The sequence below is a fragment of the Salvelinus alpinus genome, chromosome 4, assembly GCF_045679555.1.
Source record: "Salvelinus alpinus chromosome 4, SLU_Salpinus.1, whole genome shotgun sequence".
Classification (NCBI taxonomy): domain Eukaryota; kingdom Metazoa; phylum Chordata; class Actinopteri; order Salmoniformes; family Salmonidae; genus Salvelinus; species Salvelinus alpinus.
The window spans coordinates 51,311,392-51,328,642 of NC_092089.1; positions in this window are offsets into that span (position 1 = coordinate 51,311,392).

Here is a 17,251-nt window from a genome sequence, read left to right on the forward strand (position 1 = left end):
CTGATCTCTAAATGATCCCCACATTGCACTCCCTGTGTGCAGGAAACAGTGAGAGGGTAAGCCTCATGAGGACCTGGGCTTATCTTGCACAAATCAAAGTGGAGGCTTGATTCTGCTGCAGAGAGGCAGCGAACAGCCAGCTCGCCTCAAGGGTGTGTTAGGAGAGCAACATTCTCCTCCGAGTCTTATCCCACTGCTTCAGCCTCAGCCTCAGATAGGGCCGCCACATTAAATGTTTGCGAGGTCTCGAATCCTCAAGCGATACATTTCCATCACCATCTAACTTAATATGACATGTATCCCTACAGCAAAACAGATCTAACGTGGTATAATCTGGCCTTACTGAATGCAGGAATTCACTATCCTATTTAGAATTTAGTGTATTTACCTCCTGAAATAATATCTTCCTTTAACCAAACTGTCATTGGTCAAATGTAATTCTAGGATCTCTTGTACCAATGACAGCTGCAGTGAGTGAAATATCAGTGTGAAAAGTGCTAGAGATGCATTTTGTTTTCGTTTAGTTTGAAATAACTATTCCCTTTCTGTTCGCCAACCGAAATGGGAACAGCAGTATTAAAAGCTGAAAGAAAGTGATTGTCAATCTCCTGCGAGTCGTATGGCGTGTTTTTAAGAAGACTGTTTACGTCTTTCACTTTTTTCTCTTTTACTCGAGAGATGCTGACCAATGACTCTAAGCAGCCTACTACAGTCAGGGCTATTGAACACCACACCCTTGATAAATTGTATTTGTTACTATGGCACTGACAATGGCATATCTTGTCATGCTACTGTCCCTGCCACTGTTCATAGTGCACAGTCACATAGACAGTCAGACCTGTTGACCATCGCAGCACCCGTTATAGATTTTTACAATGGCTCAGCCAGCTGCATAATGTTATACTGTCTCTACCAATGTTTGTACTGTACTGTAGATATTGGCAACAGAGACGTCGTGAAAACAGCAGATGACATCACCTCTGTAATAACATCCATATTACAGTATCCATCAGGGTAGGAGAGTCTGCTGAGCAACTAAAAAGTAACGTCACCAGGTAGTCACAAGCATGATAATCAATCAATCCTAGTAAAAATCAGATCCCCTGAAAGTCATCCTGCTGGGGCCTTGTCTCCCATTCCAGTCACCTCATTACTCTCTGATAGAGATTTCTCATATTTGCTGAGACATGAAATTCTCTCGTTTGTTGTCTCAAGAAGTGCAACATCAGCAGGCGGGTCGTCCAAAGAAATTCACTGGGAATTGAAAAGCAATGGGACATACATTTATTGCACTTTATAATTACAATAACCAAGGGGCTGACTTATTTGCTTACAACAATATACTAAAAGCAGCTGTGTGTAAAAGAGAAAGAGAGAAAAAGAGAAAGAGAGAAAAAGAGAAAGAAGCTGGAGACAGTCTTGAAATTCAAATTGAATGTCAGCAGGTCTCAAATTGAGACAAGAGGAACAAAATCAAGTAAGCGGATGATCTTTAGTATTCAGGAAGCTCAGAATCTGACCCGCAGAACCCTATCACTAAACTGAACAGTCCAAATGAGCAATTTACAACATGAGTAGCTCCTATGTTTAATAGATTTAGGTCATCTGAAAATAAATAAAGCGAGAAGGGAAACCCGAGTGTGGTGACATCAGCTGATCACATCAGCAGATATTGCACCAATTGGATTCACTCTATTTACATTCTGTATATTTAAGTTGATCAGTTCTACACATGCTTCCTCGAAGCCGGATGTCTCGCGAACCATGCGCTGGTGTCTCTTGCTGCTATTGCCGTTGCTGTAACTAGCTGTTACACGCTGTGCTTGCTGTTTTCTGATATCCCACCACCACCTCAGCCTCCACCTGTCTGGGTTCTGTGTTTGTTCTCTCAGGGGATCTAGTATAGCATATAGTGCTCACCACCTGTAGTTATTGTATCCTCTTTATGTGATGCTTCGCTCTGACAGTGAGCTACCCTGAAGGAGCAGAGTCAAACGCCAAGACTATCCATTGTAGTCTTTGCTAATGAATGGTTAGATGGTGGTGTTTCCTTTCTGAACTACTGTGATAGCTCAAAGGCAAATACAGGACTGTACATCAGGTAGTTATACTGCAGTAGCCTACTGTGATGGTGCTTAATCCATGATGACTCATGAAGCAAAAACATACAGAATACATATGTATATCTTTCTGTCACGCAGACAGCCATGTAACATCAAATCATATCAAATGTTAGCAGATGGTTAGCAGATGTTAATGCGAGTGTAGCGAAGTGCTTGTGCTTCTATTTCCGACAGTGCAGTAATATCTAACAAGTAATCTAACAATTCCCAACAACTACCTAATACACACATCTGAAGGGGTGAATGAGAATATGTACATATAGTATATGGATGAGTGGTGGCCAAGCGGCATAGGCAAGGTGCAGTAGATCGTCTAAAATACAGTATATACATGTGATATGAGTAATGTAAGATGTGTAAACATTATTACAGTGGCATTATTTAGAGTGACTAGTGATCCATTTACTGAAGTGTCCAGTGATTAGGTCTCAATGTAGTGATTGCTATTAGCAGTCTGATGGCCTTGAGATTGAGAAACAGCTTCTATCTATCGGTCCCAGCTTTGATGCACTTGTACTGACCTCGCCTTCTGGATGATAGCGGTGTGAACAGGCAGTGGCTCGGGTGGTTGTTGTACTTGATGATCTTCCTGTGACATCGGGTGCTGTAGTTGTCATGAAGGGCAGATAGTTTGCCCCACGGTGATGCGTTGTGCAGACCGCACCACTCTCTGTAGAGCCTTGCGTTTGAGGGCGTGCAGTTGCCGTACCAGGCTGTGATACAGCCCGACAGGATGCTCTCGATTGTGCATCTGTAAAAGTTTGTCAGGGTTTTGGGTGACAAGCCAAATTGCTTGTCACCCAAATCGCTGTTGCGCCTTCTTCACCATACTGGCTGTGTGGGTGGACATGCATGTACTTTGATGTTCTTTTTATTTTAGACACAGACATCTACAAATAGGCTGCTGCTTCAGTATACAACCAGAGTAAACAAGATGGCCCTACTACTCTGCTGCTTCTGTCACGGTTTCAGACGCAAAGACGAAAATGCACCGATTTTCCTGAGCATTAGGATTGACATCAAACACGATTTTCTCACCTGAGTGCCTTTTTCAAATTATAAAAACCGCATGCTTCCTTGATGTCCTTATTAGATTTGCCAGCGTTCTGTTTTGGCAAAGAAAGGTGGTCTGTTTTTGAAAGATAACTCACATATACTGAAACACTACTTAGAGACGCTGAAACAGAGGCTTAGGTAATACAAACAAGATGAGAAAAACACTTTACACTGTATTAGTTGGGTAATTAATTATTTCAAGTCAATGTTACCTCATTCAATTTTGAGTAGATATTTTTTTTTACAAAAAATAAATGTTGCTTTCCAGCACTTTAGTAATAACGTCGTTACAACATAGGTATACGAGCAACTTCATGTGAAGTTATCAGATAGGCAACTCAGATTGTAAAACAATCTGGCATGTATAGTCAGGAATCATTTCAGCTGATTTGGTGATGACATTTCTATCTGTGATGTTCAGTAGGCTAGGTTGTTACTCGTTGGTCCTCCGGCAAAAGCAATTTACTGCCATTTTTTTTGGTAAGTTCCACAAACATGGTGCACTTAACGGTAAAATGTGTGACTAAAAGTTGGTAGCCGTCATTGTAAGAGAAGGACTGCACTTGATCATCAAAAGCAAAACCAGGCACACCTCATCAGACAAATCAAAGTCACTGAGGCCCTGTGTTGGTTTTCCTTAGCGAGAGAGCCAGGCATTTAAACGGTAGCATGGTTGAGTTATGTATTTTGGGAAGGGAGTAAAATTAGTGAGAGAACAGTTTAAGCTTTCATGTTCCTTTTTTCTATTTTAATTGGGCATCACATACATCTGCATGTGTACTGTAGTTACCACTAAATTGTGATGCAATGCATACTGTACTGTTGGTGTGAGGATCTCTCTGTGTGTGGCTGGAATTCAATCATTGCGCAATACATTTTTGTGTCACCTGTATTGTAGGTGTAAAATATGGCTGTCATGTGCACTTAAAGATTGACAGGTATGTGGTGTATACTTTTTCCACATTTTGAAGTGTACTGTGTTAGGCCTCTGATTTGAAAGCCCGCATTTTCATCATAATACATCAACCTATAGAGTAATATACTGGCCAAATACTATAGGAATCGCAATGGTCAGAGTTCTACCCCAGATGCATCACAAGCATTTCGCTACACCCGCAATAACATCTGCTAAACATGTGACCAATCAAATTTGATTTGATTTGATGTCTTAATATACTTACAGTATGACAAACTAAATTGAGGAACATGATGTCCTATTAGAATTGTGTGATCTATGAAATGGAAATTAACAGTGTTACAGAGATCAGTTGTTTATTCCGTTGTACATTCTTAAACCTTAATATACTAGGTGATATGAGAAATGTATAATTTCATCTCCAGATGGCCCAGTAATTTATGGCATTAAAACATATGCAAATCATGCCTCACAAGCGTTCCAAAGCCATATCGACTTCCTGTCGACTTTCCCCATCTGTTATGTTTATGCTCAGGTTTCCCCTTTGTGTTGAGCTTGTGACCATTTTCCACATACATTATACATTAGGAGATAAGGCAACCGCTGTTGTAACAGATGAGAAAAACAGTTCACCTCTTATGATTAGTAATTCCTTGATTTGTTAAATCATGTTTTAACAGAAACTCTACAGAAGATGGTATTATTCATTGACACGATTGTTTCCAGCAACATGCAAATTTACAAAGAAAATACTTGAAGGGATTCTACTCAAGGGATTCACCTTAAGGCTTCTGCATGCTTCTCTGCCGAAACATTTTGAACAGTTCGTGCATAGGTTATGACATTTTGTGATGTTTTCGTTTGTTTTGAACATCAGCAAGTGTTTTTTTTTTTTCAGCTGTTCGGGCACACAGCATTTTTTCTCGAGACAAGACAAAATCGCTAGCCAAAGTCTATGTCCCCTTGTCGGCGATTGGTCAAAAATGAAATAGTCAACAATTACATTTTTCACTACTGTGCCAAACATCCTAGTCAGATGCAAATTGCATGATTAAGACAGCCTCTGCAAAAACAAAAATTTAATCTGGAGTTATTTGTCACGCCCTGACCTTAGAGATCCTTTTTTGTGTCTCTATTTTGGTTTGGTCAGGGCGTGAGTTGGGGTGGGCCTTCTATGTTCTATGTTTTGTATTTCTTTGTTGGTTGGCCGGGTGTGGTTCTCAATCAGAGGCAGCTGTCTTTCGTTGTCTCTGATTGAGAACCATACTTAGGTAGCACTTGCCCACATGGGTTTTGTGGGTAGTTGTTTTCTGTTTTGCGTTGTTGCACCAGACAGAACTGTTTTGTTCTCTCTCTTTGTTGTTTTTGTTGTTTCAGTGTTCAGGTTATTTATTAAATTATAATGAACACTAACCCCGCTGCATTTTGGTCACCTTCTTTCCAGGACGAACGTTACGTTATATTACGTTAATTCTGACTCTTTTGAGGAAGTGTATACTGGCTATGGCATCTCAAAATTGACAAACAATGCTATCGTCGTTTTTTTTGCAAAGGTCTTTTAAGGGAGTATGCGAGCACACTCATTCAGTTCAGCCAAACTGAAGCATGCCATAACCTTTACAATACACCTTGCAATGCACACTATATGATTCAACATAGGTCCTCTAAGGAACCATGTTGATGCTGTATGTCTACAATGCAATTTGACAGTAAATACAATGAACACAGACAGTGTGGAGAATTCCTAGTCAGGCATATCTTTAGGAGTATGCTTTTTAAGACGGTGTACGCTGCGCAAAGTGTAGTCAATCACCTTACAATGACGGAAATTTGTTAAGTGAATTTCAGCATCAAAGTTTGTCTTCTCCCCCTACGATATTAGCATTAGCAAAATGAACAGGTTGATGAAAGACTACCGTGTGACAGCTAGTGTAATGTTTACCAGCACATTTGTACACACAGTAGTTTGAAAATATCTCTGAGTTCTGGAGAATGGAGAACAACTCACATACTAGACAGGAGCTGACAGCCTCTCTTTGTACCCCACCCTCACAAAGGACAACCGAGATATTGAAGCAAAATAAATCTTCTATCAGTGTTTCACCTAAAGGGATTGTTAGCAGGACCAGTAATACAGTAAGTCTTACCGTCGCTACAGCGTGGTAAAAACCTGTGAGATTTACATATCAAATTACTGCTGGACTCTGAGTATTGATAGGGCTTAGAATGGTAACAGAGCTGACCTGTGTTCAATGTATTAATAATGACTAGTAGGCAGAGCATTGTGCATTGTACCAAAGGCTATTCAAACCCAGGTACCCCTCACCCCCAATATACTATTTTTCTCTTTTATCAGCAAGCTGTCAATAAGGCATCTCCAGAGTCATGGTCCTGTTTAGGAGTCTGGATTAAGCCAAGCTTGTGTAAGGTATTAGCAGGCATTTGACGAATAAAGTGCTAACGATTGCGATCAGAAGGGGCCCCGGCTCCAAACGCAGCCTGCTTTGCCTGGCAGCGCTTGATAATCTGCTTCGCTGGTTTCAACTCAGCTCCCTTTAATCTGACTTCACATAAATCCTTTTTTTGTCACCTGATCAAGTAAACTCTTAACTATAGGAAATGAATTCCATCCAGAGCTCGGGTAAACATGCCTATCAAACAGGATCACGCTGATGTTTAACAGAAGAGAGATGCAGAAGTGAAAAAAATAACAAATAAGGGAGATAAATTAGGCAGCCTACAGTAATAAAAAAATCTTGGGAAGGGATGTTAACTTCATCTGATAACACTTCCAAATAGGTCTTGCAAGATAGATGGGAGGTTAAAGTTGAACATAGAAGCCCTTATGGTGTTTACTTACACCTAAAAAGAGCACACCTGCTCCCCAAAGAGTAAAGAAGTATGTCTCAAAGTTATGGCTCCTCTTTTTAAGCTCCTTCAGTTGAACTCTTTTTAAAGCTAACTCAAATAACTAATTCCAGAACCCGGATGTGTGACAAACTTATACAGCAAATAACACACCAACATAAGCTACACATTGCATATCACTGCCCTCGGGTTCAAATGTATCATGAGCTTTCTCGACTAACAACATCACACAGAGTAACAAAGTAATACTGCATGCTTCGATAAGCATTTCCATTATGTCGAAGCATAAGTATTTACTGGCCATAGTAAAGCATAAATATTATATTAGCTGAGTACAAAATGTTGTGAAGCGGGAGTTATATTAATTCAGCTCACCAGGAGTCCAGGTGTGGGTTAAGTGAAGCTCTACAAAGATACTTTGAATGTAGTGTAATTGTGTAAACATAGCCTGCCTCGTAGATTATTAAGGCAACACAACCACCTTCTTCAAGACTGGAAGTATACTCTGCACCTGGGTATAAATACATTTGACTCGCATTACTTGATGTAGAGGGGTCCTTGGAAATAAAGTGGGGGATAGTTGAAATGTATACTATAATGTATGTAATAGTGTATGTATAGATCAGTTTTGACGGCAGTAACGCTTGTGTTATAAGGTACAGTACCAGTCAAAAGTTTGGACACACCTACTCATTCAAGAGTTTTTCTTTATTTTTACTATTTTCTACATTGTAGAATAATAGTGAAGACATCAAAACTATGAAAGAACATATGGAATCATGTAGTAACCAAAAAAGTGTTAAACAAATCATACATATATTTTTCAAAGTAGCCATCCTTTGCCTTGATGACAGCTTTAAACACTTCTGGAAGTTTTTTAACCTTTATTTAACTAGGCAGGTCAGTTAAGAACAAATTCTTATTTTCAATGACAGCCTATGAACAGTGGGTTAACTGCCTTGTTCAGGGGCAGAACAACAGAATTTTTACTTGTCAGCTCGGGAATTTGATCTTGCAACCTTTCGGCTACTAGTCCAATGCTCTAACCACTAGGCTACATGCCGCATACTTTCAAACAGCTTCTTGAAGTAGTCACCTGAAATGCATTTTAATTACCAGGTGTGCCTTGTTAAAAGTAAATTTGTGGAATTTCTTTCCTTAATGCGTTTGAGCCAATCAGATGTTATGACAAGGTAAGGGGTGGTATACAGAAGATAGCCCTATTTGGTAAAATACCAAGTCCATATTATGGCAAGAACAGCTCAAATAGGTAAAGAGAAACGACAGTCCATCATTACTTTAAGACATTTGAAAGTTTCTTCAAGAGCAGTCTCAAAAACCATCAAGCGCTGTGATGAAACTTGCTCTCATGTGGACCGCCAGAGGAAAGGAAAACCCAGTTACCTCTGCTGCAGAGGATAAGTTCATGAGAGTTAACTGCACCTCAGATTGTTCAAGTAACAGACACATCGGACACATCTCAACCTCAACTGTCTCTCCTCTTTGGGAAGGGTTCCCATTGCTTGGAAGGCAGCCACGGTGCGTCCTTTATTTAAAGAGGGAGATCAAGTTGATCCTAACTGTTATAGGCCTATTTCTATTTTACCCTGCTTATCAAAAGTGTTGGAAAAACTTGTTAAAAATCAACTGACTGGCTTTCTTGATGTCTGTAGTATTCTCTCTGGTACAGTATGCAATCTAGTTTCCGCTCAGGTTATGGATGTGTCACTGCAACCTTAAAGGTCCTCAATGATGTCGATGTCACCATTGCCCTTGATTCAAAGCAATGTTGTGCTGCTATTTTTATTGACTTGGCCAATGCTTTTGATACAGTAGACCATTCCAATCTTGTGGGCCGGCAAAGGGTATTGGTGTCTCTGAGGGGGTATTTGGCCTGGTTTGCTAACTACCTCTCTCAAGGAGTGCAGTGTATAAAGTCAGAACATCTGCTGTCTCCAAACTCTTCTCAATTTACATCAACAACATAGCTCAGGCAGTAGGGAGCTCTCTGATCCATTTATATGCAGATGATAGTCTTAACTCAGCTGGCCCCTCCCCGGAATTAGTGTTAAACGCTCTACAACAAAGCTTTCTTAGTGTCCAACAAACTTTCTCTGCCCTTAACCTTGTTCTGAACATCTCCAAAACAAAGGTCATGTGGTTTGGTAAAGAAGAATGCCCATTTCCCCACTGGTGTGATTACTATCTCTGAGGGTTTAGAGATTTGAGGTACAGTGGCTTGCAAAAGTATTCACCCCCCCTTGGCATTTTTCCTACTTTGTTGCCTTACAACCTGGATTTTTTTATTTTATTGGGGGGGTTTGTATAATTTGATTTACACAACATGCCTACCACTTTGAAGATGTAAAATACTTTTTTATTGTGAAACAAAACAAAAAAGAAGACAAAAAAACAGAACTTGAGCGTGCATAAGTATTCACCCCCCTAAAGTCAATACTTTGTAGAGCCACCTTTTTGAAGCATTTACAGCTGCAAGTCTCTTGGGGTATGTCTCTATAAGCTTGGCACATCTAGCCACTGGGATTTTTGGGTTCCACTGGTTCCCAGCAATCTTTAAGTCATACCACAGGTTCTCAATTGGATTGAGGGCTGGGCTTTGACTAGGCCATTCCAAGACATTTAAATGTTTCACCTTAAACCACTAGAGTGTTGCTTTAGCAGTATGCTTATGGTCATTGTCCTGCTGGAAGGTAACCCTCCGTCCCAGTCTCATATCTCTGAAAGACTGAAACAGGTTTCCCTGAAGAATTTCCCTGTATTTAACGCCATCCATCATTCCTTCAATTCTGACCAGTTTTACAGTCCCTGCCTAATAAAAACATCCCCACAGCATGATGCTGCCACCACCATGCTTCACTGAGGGGGTGTTGTTCTCAGGGTCATGAGAGGTGTTGGGTTTGCGCCAGACATAGCGTTTTCCTTGCTGGCCAAAAAGCTCAATTTTAGTCTCATCTGACCAGAGTACCTTCTTCCATATGTTTGGGGAGTCTCCCACATTCCTTTTGGCGAAAACCAAACGTGTTGGCTTATTTTTGTCTTTAAGCATTGGCTTTTTTTCTGGTCACTCTTCCGTAAAGCTCAGCTCTGTGGAGTGTACGGCTTAAAGTGGTCCTATGGACAGATACTCCAATCTCCGCTGTGGATCTTTGCAGCTCCTTCAGGGTTATCTTTGGTCTCTTTGTTGCCTCTGGTTAATGCCCTCCTTGCCTGGTCTGTGAGTTTTGGTGGGCGGCCCTCTCTAGGCAGGTTTTTTGTGGGGCCAAATTCTTAAATTTTTTTAATAATGGATTTAATAGTGCTCTGTGGGATGTTCAAAGTTTTGGATAATTTTTTATAACCCAACCCTGATCTGTATTTCTCCACAACTTTGTCCCTGGCCTGTTTGGAGAGCTCCTTGGTCTTCATGCTACCGCTTGCTTGGCCTTTCAGAACAGGTGTATATACACTGCTCAAAAAAATAAAGGGAACACTTAAATAACACAATGTAACTCCAAGTCAATCACACTTCTGTGAAATAAAACTGTCCACTTAGGAAGCAACACTGATTGACAATACATTTCACATGCTGTTGTGCAAATGGAATAGACAAAAGGTGGAAATTATAGGTAATTAGCAAGACACTCCCAATAAAGGAGTGGTTCTGCAGGTGGTGACCACAGACCACTTCTCAGTTCCTATGCTTCCTGACTGATGTTTTGGTCACTTTTGAATGCTGGCGATGCTTTCACTCTAGTGGTAGCATGAGACGGAGTCTACAACCCACACAAGTGGCTCGGGTAGTGCAGCTCATCCAGGATGGCACATCAATGCGAGCTGTGGCAAGAAGGTTTGCTGTGTCTGTCAGCGTAGTGTCCAGAGCATGGAGGCGCTACCAGGAGACAGGCCAGTACATCAGGAGACGTGGAGGAGGCCGTAGGAGGGCAACAACCCAGCAGCAGGACCGCTACCTCCGCCTTTGTGCAAGGAGGAGCACTGCCAGAGCCCTGCAAAATGACCTCCAGCAGGCCACAAATGTGCATGTGTCTGCTCAAACGGTCAGAAACAGACTCCATGAGGGTGGTATGAGGGCCCGACGTCCACAGGTGGGGGTTGTGCTTACAGCCCAACACCGTGCAGGACGTTTGGCATTTGCCAGAGAACACCAAGATTGGCAAATTCGCCACTGGCGCCCTGTGCTCTTCACAGATGAAAGCCGGTTCACACTGAGCACATGTGACAGACGTGACAGAGTCTGGAGACGCCGTGGAGAATGTTCTGCTGCCTGCAACATCCTCCAGCATGACCGGTTTGGCGGTGGGTCAGTCATGGTGTGGGGTGGCATTTCTTTGGGGGGCCGCACAGCCCTCCATGTGCTCGCCAGAGGTAGCCTGACTGCCATTAGGTACCGAGATGAGATCCTCAGACCCCTTGTGAGACCATATGCTGGTGCGGTTGGCCCTGGGTTCCTCCTAATGCTAGACCTCATGTGGCTGGAGTGTGTCAGCAGTTCCTGCAAGAGGAAGGCATTGATGCTATGGACTGGCCCGCCCGTTCCCCAGACCTGAATCCAATTGAGCACATCTGGGACATCATGTCTCTCTCCATCCACCAACGCCACGTTGCACCACAGACTGTCCAGGAGTTGGCGAATGCTTTAGTCCAGGTCTGGGAGGAGATCCCTCAGGAGACCATCCGCCACCTCTTCAGGAGCATGCCCAGGCGTTGTAGGGAGGTCATACAGGCACGTGGAGGCCACACACACTACTGAGCCTCATTTTGACTTGTTTTAAGGACATTACATCAAAGTTGGATCAGCCTGTAGTGTGGTTTTCCACTTTAATTTTGAGTGTGACTCCAAATCCAGACCTCCATGGGTTGATAAATTTGATTTACATTGATCATTTTTGTGTGATTTTGTTGTCAGCACATTCAACTATGTAAAGACAAAAGTATTTAATAAGAATATTTCATTCATTCAGATCTAGGATGTGTTATTTTAGTGTTCCCTTTATTTTTTTGAGCAGTGTATATTGAGAACATGTGACACTTAGATTGCACACAGGTCGACTTAATTCATTATGTGTCATCTGAAGGTAATTGGTTGCACCAGATCTTATTTAGGAGCTTCATAGCAAAGGGGGTGAATACATATGCACGCACCACTTTTCTGTTATTTTTTTCACTTCACCAATTTGGACTATTTTGTGTATGTCCATTACATGAAATCCAAATAAAATTCCATTTAAATTACAGGTTGTAATGCAACAAAATAGGAAAAACGCCAAGGGGGATGAATACTTTTGCAAGGCACTGTAGTCACATCATACAAGTACCTGGGAGTATGGCTAGATGGTACACTGTCCTTCTCTCAGCACATATCAAAGCGGCAGGTTAAAGTTACTTTTAGACTTGGTTTCTTCTATCGTAATCGCTCCCTCTTTCACCCCAGCTGTCAAACTAACCATGATTCAGATGACCATCCTACCCATTCTAGGTTACAGAGACGTAATTTATAGATCGGCAGGTAAGGGTGCTCTCGAGTGGCTAGATGTTCTTTATCATTTGGCCATCAGATTTGCCAACAATACTCCTTATAGGACACATCACTGCACTCTATACTCCTTTGTAAACTGGTCATCTCTGTATACCCGTCGCAAGACCCACGGATTGATGCTTATTTACAGTATAAAACCATCTTAGGCCTCACTCTCCCCTGTCTGAGATATTTACTGCAGCCCTCATCCTCCACATACAACACCTGTTCTGCCAGTCACATTCTGTTAAAGGTCCACAAAGCACACATATTCCAGAGTCGCTCGTCTTTTCAGTTCGCTGCAGCTAGCGACTGGAACGAGCTGCAAGAAACACTCAAACTGGACAGTTTTATCTCAATCTCTACATTCATGGACACTCTTACTGACAGTTGTGGCTGCTTTGCGTGATGTATTGTTGTCTCTACCTTCTTGCACTTTGTGCTGTTGTCTGTGCCCAAAAATGTTTGTACCATGTTTTGTGCTGCTACCATGTTTTGTTACTGCCATGTTCTTGTCATCTTGTTTTGCTACCATGCTGTGTTGTTGCCTTAGGGCTCTCTTTATGTAGTGTTGTGTTGTCTCTCTTGTCGTGATGTGTGTTTTGTCCTACATTTATATATATATTTTTTTTAAATTATCTCAGCCCCCGTCCCGCAGGACATCATTGTAAATAAGAATTTGTTCTTAACTGACTTGCCTAGTTAAATAAAGGTTAAATAAAAAAGAGGAGACTGCGTTATTCAGGCCTTCATGGTCAAATTGCTGCAAAGAAACCATTACTAAAGACACCCATAAGAAGAGCCTTGCTTTGGACAAGAAACACGAGTAATGGAGTTTTGGTTCTAACCGCCGTGTCTTTGTGAGACGCAGAGTACTGTAAGTGAACGGATGATCTCCGCATGTCAGGTTCCCACCGTGAAGCACGGAGGAGGAGGTGTGAATGTGTGGGGGTGCTTTCCTGGTGACACTTTTGGTGATTTATTTAGAATTCAAGGCACACTTAACCAGAGTGAAAGAACAGCAGCCGACAAGTGCTCAACATATGTAGGAATTCCTTCAAGACTGTTGGAAAAGCATTCCTCGTGAAGCTGGTTGAGAGAATGCCAAGCTGTCATCAAGGCAAAGGGTGGCTACTTTGAAGAATCTAAAATATAAAAAATATTTATATTTGTTTAACACTTTTTTTTGTACATGACTCCATATATTTTATTTCATAGTTTGATGTCTTCACTATTATTCTAGATTGTAGAAAATAAAGAAAAACCCTTGAATGAGTAGGTGTGTCCAAACTTTCAACTGGTACTGTATATCTCACTGCTGGTATCTAATGGCCATAATTCTCAGATTGTGATTGTGATACAGTTGAAGTGGGCACAACTTTCTCCTCACACTTAAGTGATAATGCCCGAGAAGCTGGTATTTGTAGGATATATTGGCACAGGTGTTGTTAGGCCCGAAACTTCTTCTCGGGCCTGACAACATATTCAAATAGCGATTTACTTTTTTTCAATAAAAATAATATTTTTATGAATTTATTCATACCATTTCATCCTTCCACAAGATATAGCCGGCTGGTCTTATCGGTTCGGTTGCCAGAAACGCGACGCAGTCGTTTAGTATTTTTTTTCTGTATCTATGGACACGACCCATTCGTTCGTTCTAAATGTTCTATTGCAAACACTGGCTGGCAAAATTCTTATCCCTTGCTTGCTAGCTAGCCAACTGCGGCTAACTTACAGTCATGTCAAAAAGTGCAGCCAGAATAACAACAAAGTTCACTACTGCATTTGCTTAATTTGTTTAAGCTGTTTTCTAGTGACACTTATTTGGATACATCCATAACAATGAGCTAATGAGGCGCGATTTCACCTGGTATAGAAAATGTGCTCTCTCGTCAGGACACTGTTGTTCAGAGGAGCTAGCCAACAAGACAGCTAATGCAATCACTTCAAACTGACGCTGGAAAGACAAGCTGCACTTCGTTTCCTTTTACCTGTTTTCTATTGATATCTCTTTGTATACAGCATATGTATAAAAATTATGCTGATTCATGATTTCGACTGGCTGAGAAAAGTAGCCTGCCTGTCTGTCCCATCCTGACTCCCAACTCGTTCATTAATTAATATGCGACAGCTGGAAATCGAATATGAATATTGAAACAATGCTGCGAATGTCAGAGAGACAGACAGTACGGTTTATACAAATCTCTGCTATTTAAAACTAATTGTTATTCTAAAAGACATGTGAGATAATGTCTAGATGCTTTTTATAGTGGAGATCAAGTTTATAAATTGCTTGGCTGGGCTGATGAGACAGTGGATTGCACAGTCAGATGGAACAGAGTAAATAGTTATTATAAAGTCATAGATTTAGCCGGGGGTAACTTGTGGAATAGACACCGGCTGGAATGTTAACCAATCAGCATTCAGGATTAGACCCTCCTGTTGTATAATACCGTAATATTACATCCATAATGTCTTAAAGGGACAGTCTGCAGTTCAAACAAAAACAAAGCAGACACCCCGCCACTTATTTTGGTAAACAGAGGGATAGGGCTGGAGAAGTGTAACCACTCAAAAATGTATTTAGACAGAGCTATGGATACAAGGACCATCCATGAGATCAACATTATAGTTTTAATTAACCATGTTTTGAGGCTTGATCTTTGAATCCTGAAATGAAAGGACTTGATATAACCAAATGATATACCCACAATTTTTTGCAGAACATTTCTTCTTGGCAATATGGTAAGTGCGCACACAATGGAAACATTGCTTTCATAGCTTTTGTTAAACAAACATACAAAGACAATGGGAAATTATAATTCTTATTTTTAAAATGCAACAGAGATATCTGCTGTGACTGTCTCCTGGGCTAACTAAAGACAATTGTAAATTAACATTTTATTACGCAAACAAATCTTATCGTTATGACTGAAGGTAGAGAGAGTGATGCACTGCTAATAGGTAGCCAAAGGCCTTGTTCTTGTACCGTGCATTTCATTTTAAGAGCATTAGAAGAGAGGAATTCTCATTAAAACTCGTGAATTAAGAGTGATATGATACAAGTGCCTTAGGTAATTGACATTTTAAGATTAAACTTAAAACAAAGTATTGCTCGTTCAGACTGTCACTTGTACAATGCAGTGTAGTAGTAGTAGCAATAGTTATGGTAAAAGTTATGGTAAACAGTAAACACAATCAAAGTAAGTAAGAGGTCAAATAAAAATGTATGGTTGAATGAAAAGCAACTCATTCCTTTTTTTGTCCAAAAAGAGAAGGTGGTTGGATTCCCCAAATAATCCTGTGCTTGAAGTCAGTGTATTCCCCCAAAATACCTTTCAATCCACTGAACAGTCTGGTGCATCATGGAGGAAGAATATTCGGGATAACCTTAAGAACGCAACAGTGTCAACTTTTATCCAGACAAAATGTGCTTATAAGAATACTTCATGGTTAGTTTATCACACCACCTCTCAGTTTGGGGCGTTGTTACAATATGTTTGTAATGGTGGGTTTGTGTGTGCGTTCGTGTATTCACATTCTCACTGTGAGCCACATGACTCCATCAGTTCAAGAACCACACAACACTTTTTTCCATCAAACTCCACTGCTCAGAATGTTGTTTATCTGCATATTTGTTGGGCTGTTTACGAAGTACTACACTGTTTACTTTTGGTTGCCCATTGTCCCTCTCTGCCCATGCTTGTCAGTTGGGCTCGGGCAATTTGTGGTTGGCATCTGTGAATAGGGTCCCCTAATGAGGCTGATATAATGGCCATTCATTCACTGGGGGCTCTTGATGTGCCACAGTTCAAATGTTAATCATCCAAGCTACTTTGGCAAATTGACAGTGCTCCATTCACAGCTCGCTCTGTGAATACACACTCCACAAAAGCCAGGCTTGTGTGTCTCTTCTCCTCTCCTTTATGTGGACTACTAGAGTGAGGGAGTCCCTCTCTACCGCCCTATTCTACAGTCTTTGGCTTACATCTCTATTTTTTTGCATTAACTGAAAGTGCAGAGTTCTCATCCGCTGTGGCTTTACTCCGGGGATGGCACTGTGGCCTGGAGACAAGGCCCCATCCGGACTCTCTCCATCATCATGTCAGCTTTCACAGGAGTTTGGGCCCGCAGAACAAGAGACATTTGTCTGTGCTTACAACTCAACTAACCTCTCTGGCTTGGGCCATTTGAACCAGTCTCAATGAGAAAAGTATATGATTGCACAAGTGTTTTCCTCAAAACTGAGTAACCGAAAGAAACTGAACGAATGTATACTGTAATATGCGGAAGGTGCAGCACAGAGCAAGAGCCCATAGATGGCAGACTTTTGTAGATTGACTCTGTTTTCTCCAGACAAACACAACCAGTCTTAGCCACTCTTGTCCATAATTACAGCTTCTCCTCAAGTCGAGGCTATGGTTTTGGCCCTATTGAACACACAGCAATCTATATTTATATAACTCTTCACCAGCTGGAGGTCTCAATGATTCCATAGTCGCCACCTTACGGTTCACTGAAGTCAAGGTACTCCATCAGTTTGTACATAACAATCATACAAATCCCAAGGATTACTGCAGTTTATAAACGCTGCTCATTGCCAGGGTAGTATAACTCTCAGTCATCCTAATAACCAATAGTAGCATCGCAGCACACACCTCTGCAGACAGTTGATGAATTGCAGCAAACCAAACATTTCTGACTGGCAATTCCAATGGGGGTCTTGTGGCAAATGACCTCTTTCCACTCTGA